This window comes from Arachis ipaensis, chromosome B02, assembly GCF_000816755.2.
Source record: "Arachis ipaensis cultivar K30076 chromosome B02, Araip1.1, whole genome shotgun sequence".
Taxonomy (NCBI): Eukaryota; Viridiplantae; Streptophyta; class Magnoliopsida; order Fabales; family Fabaceae; genus Arachis; species Arachis ipaensis.
In genome coordinates, this window is record NC_029786.2 from 56,841,639 (window position 1) to 56,848,867 (window position 7,229).

A 7,229-nucleotide genomic window follows, 5' to 3' on the forward strand; every position below is an offset into this window, starting at 1 on the left:
TAAATAAATTTATCAATTAAATATATAATACTATATTAATGTTTTGTTTTTATTAAATTAATGATACAAGGAAGCCAGTAGATTGAAGAAAGTGCAGTGTGGTATTAATATTGAGTATGTGTATCAGTAAGAAATTCACAATATAGAAGTATGAGTATAAAGGAATTGAAGGATATGACTAGCAGAAAGAAGAATGGGTTTAAGAAGAATAAGACAATGTAAAATTCCTAGCCTTAGGAAGCAGCTAGCAACCAGTAACCTGAGATAAGAATAAAGGATGTACTGAGAAATTGGAAAGAATTAGAAAAGGGATAGAATAGGGGAAAAGAGAATAGCTACAGGGAAAGGAGAATTCATACCACAATTCACTAATGATCATAATCCTCCAACCACTTGCTATTTGTTTTCTCCCTAGTGCTCTTCCTGCTGTCCGAAATAGGTGGACCAGCTGCCACCTGTCCATGGTTTGTTACAATCCTTCCTTCCAACCCTGCCTGACTTTTGTTTATGTACTCCTCGCTTTTACTTATGTACTCCTCGTTTGCTATATTCGTATCATTACCCTCCCCATCAGGAACAACCTTATCCTCAAGGTTGAATTCCGGAAACAACTTGTGAAAGTGATGAACATCTTCCCATGTTGTCTCTGTCAAGTTGCTCTGTTTCCATTGCACCTGACATTGTGGCACTAGTCTGTCACCCCTCATAATAGAACATGTAGAAAGTATCCTAGAAGGCTCTAACACTGGCCCCACATTAGTAGTGGTCAATGGAAGAGGAAAGTACTGGAAAGTACACTCTCCCCGAAATCGTTTGAGAGCTAAAATATGGAAGAAATTATGGATACGCGCTTCCGGAGGTAACTCCACCCTATAGGCCACGTCACTGAGTTTTTTGCTGATCGAAAAAGGACCAAAATAACGCAACCCCAGCTTCAGATGTTTACGCAATGCCACGGAATGCTGGCGATACGGTTGTAACTTCACAAGCACCAAATTGCCCTCCTGGAATTCAATTTGTCGACGATGTTTATCAGTAACAACTTTTATATACTGCTAGGAGCGTTCCAAATTAAACTTCAGCTGATCGAGTAAGTGATCACGGTCCTGAAGCCACTCTTGCAAGGAAGGATTAGCAGTACTAGAGAGTTCATAACAAGCCAAAGTATGAGGGTCCCTACCATAAAGAGCTTTGAAGGGAGTCATATTGATACTGCTGTGCCACGAGAAGTTATACCAAAACTCAGCCCACGGCAAAAACTCCAGCCAGCGCTTAGGATTCTCGAAACAAAAACAACGTAAATACATCTCCAGGGTTCGATTACAAACTTCACTCTGGCCATCAGTTTGGGGATGATAAGCTGAGCTCAATGCTAACTTAGTACCTGCGATGCAAAAAAGGTGCTGCCAAAATTTGCTGATAAATACCCGATCCCTATCTGATACAATAGATTTTGGGAAACCATGCAACTTAACCACATTGTTTCAAGGGAACGAAATGGGCGTACTTAGTCAAACGGTCAAAAACCACCATGATAACTGAATAGCCGGATGAAACTGGCTGAGACACAATGAAATCCATTGCAATATCTTCCCATACCTATGAAGGGATCGGTAATGGCTTGAGCAAACCGGCTGGTGCCTTGTTTTCTACCTTTGCTTGTTGACAAATGCAGCAAGTTAAGACATACTGCCTGATATCCTTTTGCATATGAGGCCAATAGAAAATGGAACAAATGCATTCCACAGTCTTAGTAATTCCCGCAAGACCACCAATCACACTATCGTGGTATTCATGGAGGATTTGCCTAATTAAAGTACTCTTGGAAGGTACCACTAATCGGTTCTTCCACAACAAGAGGCCATTTTGATGAGAATAATTCAAATCCTCAACTGAATTGGAGTTGCACTTTGCCAATAATACTCGGAGATCCTCATCCGCCACCAATTCTGCACGAAGTTGGTCTAGCCACTCTACTCTTGGCGCAGACCAAGCCCCAAAAAAGTTGCGAGAGAGTGCATCCGCTGTAATATTTTCAGTCCCAGCCTTGTAATGGATTTCAAAATAAAAACCGAGCAATTTATGAAGGCATTTATGTTGCTCTGGTGTATGAAGATCTTGTTCTAAGAGCGCTTTCAAGCTTTGATGATCAGTGCGCAAAATAAATCTTTTGCCTAGCAAGTAATGGCGAAACTTAGCTAAGGCCTCAGCGATGGCGTAGAACTCTCTGATGTAAGCGGATTGCTTCTGTAAAGTAGGAGGTAGTTTCTTGGAAAAATAAGCAATGGGATGTTTTTGTTGAATCAAAACAGCCCCAACACCAGTACCTGAAGCGTCTATCTCTACTTCAAAAGAATATTAAAATTGGGCAATGCCAAGACTGGTTTGGTGCATATAGCATGCTACAGCTGTCGAAAGGCTTGAGTAGCTTGCTCCGACCAATTAAACAAGTCTTTCTTAAGTAAATCAGTGAGAGGAGCTGCTAATGAGGCATACCCTTTAATAAATCGTCGATAATAACCAGTAAGGCCTAAAAACCCCCCGAAGCTACTTTACGCTTGCAAGTTAAGGCCATTCCAAAATTGCCTGAACCTTAGCCGTTTCCATGTGAACACCACCGCCCCTGATTGTATGTCCCAAATAATCGACTTTCGGGGAACCAAAAAGGCATTTGGAAAGTTTAGCAAATAGAGACTCTTGCTGTAGTAGTTTTAAGACTAGTTCCAAATGCTCTAAATGTAAGTCAAAACCACTACTATAGACTAGTATATCATCAAAAAAAACTAGCACAAATTTGCACAAGTAAGGCTTGAATATATCATTCATAAGGCTCTGAAAAGTAGCAGGGGCATTGGTGAGGCCGAAGGGCATCACTAACCATTCATATAGCCCTTGATGCGTGTGAAACGCTATCTTAAAGCGATTCTCAGGTTTGACTAAGATTTGGTGGTAACCCGAGCGAAGATCCAGTTTCAAAAAAATAGTAGCCCCAAAGAGTTCATCCAACAACTCATCAACGGTAGGAATGGGAAAGCAATCTTTGACTGTGATTGCATTTAGTGCCCGATAATCAGTGCAAAAATGCCAAAAGAATGGGAGAGGAAAAAGGGTTTTTGCTGGGTTGAATTATCCCCTCTTGCAACATCTCAGACACCATTGTTTCAATTTGTGCTTTCAAGTTGTGAGGGTAATGATAAGGACGGGATTTAACTGGTGCAGCCCCTTCAATTAAAGGAATGCCATGATCTTGGGAACGTCAGAGAGGAAGACCCAAAGGCTGCTCAAAAACAACAACATATTGCTGCATCAAACTAACCAAGGTAGGGTGAAGAGCTTCTGGTAACTGCAAGGGTGGCTTGACAATCCCATCCAATTGCTAAAGTTCAAGAGTAAACACTGCAGCCACTGCATCAATGCTTACCAATCTTCGTATATGATGAAATTGAGCTTGAGATGAAGGTGGACTCTTATAACCCTGCACAGTGACAAATTCCCCTTTATGACAGAAGCGAAGAAATGAAGAATTATAGTCTACAATATGAGCCTTCAATGTTTGTGACCAAGTTGAACTAATCACCAACTCTCCCCCAGCCACATGGAGCACATAAACCTCTGAAATGCTAACAAGGCAACCTGATAGATTAACATCCAAACTAGCAATGCGACCCTCTACCGGCAAGACTTTAAAATTGCCTACTATCACCTTAAATCCTGATGCAGGTTTAATAGGTAGATTCAAAATTTTGGCTATGCAAGATTGAATAAAACTATCCGAACTGCCACCATCAATTAGGGCCTGGACCTCTAGCCCATTGATGATAGCGTTAACACGGATCAAAGCAGGACCCCTTGTACCATGCATAGCATTGTAAGATAAATGATGCTCAACTACCTGAGAATCAAAGGCCTCCAAACCGGGCTCAGATTCTAATGACTCTTGCATCCTTATGTCCCCTCCATCTGCATCATCTAACACTAGTTGCAGCTGCATATACTGGCGATTCAGGCAACAGTGAGCAGCTGAAAATTTCTCATTGCACCAGTAATATAATCCCTTCTCTCGTTTGCTCTGAATCTCCGTCGGGGACAGTTTTCACACCGAGCTTTTCATTGGCGGTAAGGCAGGACACTGGGGTAGATTCGGAAGCAACGGCGGCAGAGTATTCCACTGAATGGGCCTATTACTCGAAATTGCAGCTGCAGGAGTCGGCTGAGGACGGGGAGAGGCCGGACCATAAGTGCTTCTCGATACTGAAGGAAACTTGTCCTCGTAAAGTCTAGCTAATGTGACCGGACGCATCAGGGAGGGAGGGCATTGTGCCTTCACCTCTTGTCTAATATCAGATTTTAACCCACTAATAAAATAATCCTTCAATGCATTAGGTGAATCAATCTGTGTGCGATTAGCTAAAGCAACAAATTTAGAGTAATAGTTGCTCACCGTACCTAATTGTTTCAATTTGAATAATAATTCCCGTGGCGATTCATACAGAGAAGGCCCGAATTCAAGTTCAATGGCACGCTTCAACTGATTCCATAAACGAAATCGAGCAGAGCGTTGTGACATTTGGAACCAAGAAATTGCGGCATCGGTCAAGTGAATAGCCGCGATGTTGATTTGCTCTTCCTCAGGCACACGGAAGTAGTCAAAATACTGATCCAGAGAAAAGATCCAACCTAACGCATCAGAACCATCAAATTTAGGCAGATCGAAACCCACTCGACGCGGTTGCATAAAAGGACGCTGGTGGAATTCTGACCCTGAGTTCGAACCATGGGAGAGCTCATGCAACTCAGATCTGTGATGAGGCTGGGCATGGAGAAGCTGAGTAATAGATTGTTGCAGCGCGTCAATTTTCAGATTCATCCCTTCTGACGATCGCGCGTGCTCAGCGCGAGTCTCCTCCGAAATAGATTCGAACATCTGAAAGAGTTTCTTGGTGTCAGCTTCCATGCCTTTCATGCGGGTATTGTCAATGAAAGCACCAAATAATACAAGGAAACCAGTAGATTGAAGAAAGTGTAGTGTGGTATTAATATTGAGTATGTGTATCAGTAAGCAATTCACAATATAGAAGTATGAGTATAAAGGAATTGAAGAATATGACTAGCAGAAAGAAGAAGGGGTTTAAGAAGAATAAGACAGTGTAAAATCTCTAGCCTTAGGAAGCTGCCAGCAACCAGTAACCTGAGACAAGAATAAAAGGTGTACTGAAAAATTGAGAAGAATTAGAAAATGGATAGAAATGGGGAAAAGAGAATAGCTACAGGGAAAGGAGAATTCATACCACAATTCATACCATAATTCACTAATGATCATAATCCTCCAACCACTTGCTATTTGTTTTCTCCCTCCCTGGTGCTCTTCTTGCTGCCCGAAATAGGTGGACCAGCTGCCACCTGTCCATGGTTTGTTACAACTCTTCCTTCCAACCCTGCTTGATTTTTGTTTATGTACTCCTCGTTTGCTATATTCGTATCAATTAATTTAATATATATTTTTATTTTATACTTTTAGATACAAATTAGAGTTTATTTTTGAAAATTTAATAGATATTTTTTAATATAAAAAAATATCATTTTTCAATAGAATACATATATATTTATACACTTACTTTCTTATTTTTTTTTTAAATATTAGCGGGAGCACTTCTTCCCATGAAACAAAGGTTGAATCCGTCTCTGATAATATCGTAAACATCGTACTGCGGTGATTAGAACAAACACAAGCTTTTCAAATTTCAGATATCTTTACTGGATTTCTTGCAATAATTTTTTTACAAAACATACCGGTATTAAGTGTGACCTATTTCTATAACAAGAATCGAGTTTATAGCACTGCGAGTAATAAAAAAGTATAAATATAAATTAAAAGTTTATCATTTTCTGGTCTATGGAGTATAAGTGGTGTAGAAAGGTCCTAAAATACCTTTTCACAAGATTTCAAGAGAAGTCCTTTTATATTTTTAATGATTTTTGAAAAAAAATAACAAGATCGATGCACCAGTCATGATAGAAGTCGAGATAATGCAGTAATTCGACTAGTCAACTTTCTTAATAGAGGTAGAATTTTTATTATTAAAAAATTATTTATTACAGACAATATTTTTGATAAATTTTATTTCACAAAAATATAGACAAATTTTATAAAAAAAAATTTGTTGAAAACAAAGAAAAATAAATAAGTAAATTTATCGGAAAAAAAAAACTTGTCAATAATTCTATCAAAAAATTAGTATCTTTTTATAAAAAATTATTATCGACAAAAAATTTATCTATATTCAAATTATCAAAACCATGTATTTTAATTAAATTATTATAAACAAAAAATTTGTGTGTAATTTAAAATGTTTTATTGAAAATATTGAAATTAGTGATTGGCATGCTCCTCATTTCATATAGCAGAACACTCCTCATCATAACTTTATTTCCTGCGCCTCCACATCCATTCCCTCCAAATGCTCTATCGATGGCGCTTTTCAGCCTTGCACCGCCATCGCACCAAACTTTCATTGCACTAAACTTCCGTCGCACCAAAGCTCTATTGCACCCCTTCCCGGCTCTTCTCCGTCGCATCCCTTCCATTCGCGTCGCTTCCTTTCGAACAATAATGTGTGTTTCTCTCTTCGATCTCACCAATAGTGCTTACTCTTCTCCGTGTGTTGCTGCGTTTCTCTCTTCGATCTTGCCTCAGCCGTGCAGGTAACCCTAATCTCCTTTCTCTTCCATCGCTGTTTTCTTTCATTCAATTCCATCGCTAACTCTGAATTTAGTTTCTATTCTAATTAGCTTCTATTCCGATTTACTTGTTTTATTTCCTATGTTCTATTTCCTTAACTCTGAAGCTTTTACCATTTGACAACATATAAGGTGTGAATTTGTTTCTGTGCTACTTCCATTCTTCTACTTCTATACGCTGCTCTGCTTCCTCCTTTTTGCTACTTAGCTTTTAGCTAATAATGAATCCATTGTTGCTTCTGCTATAAATGAATCTTTGCAGTGCCTTATTGAATTGTAGTTGCTATAAGTGTTGTTATTGCTTTTAATTTAGTTATTTATTGTTGTTGCTGCTGATAATTTTTATTTATACCAATTTCTATATATCTGAATTTGCTCTAAAGGTTAAACTATGCATGCTTGTTAAAAAAATCATTGGATTATTTCTAGGCTTTTTTATTTCTCATTTTATATAAGTTACTCTCTCCATTGCACAGTAGTTGATTGTTAGC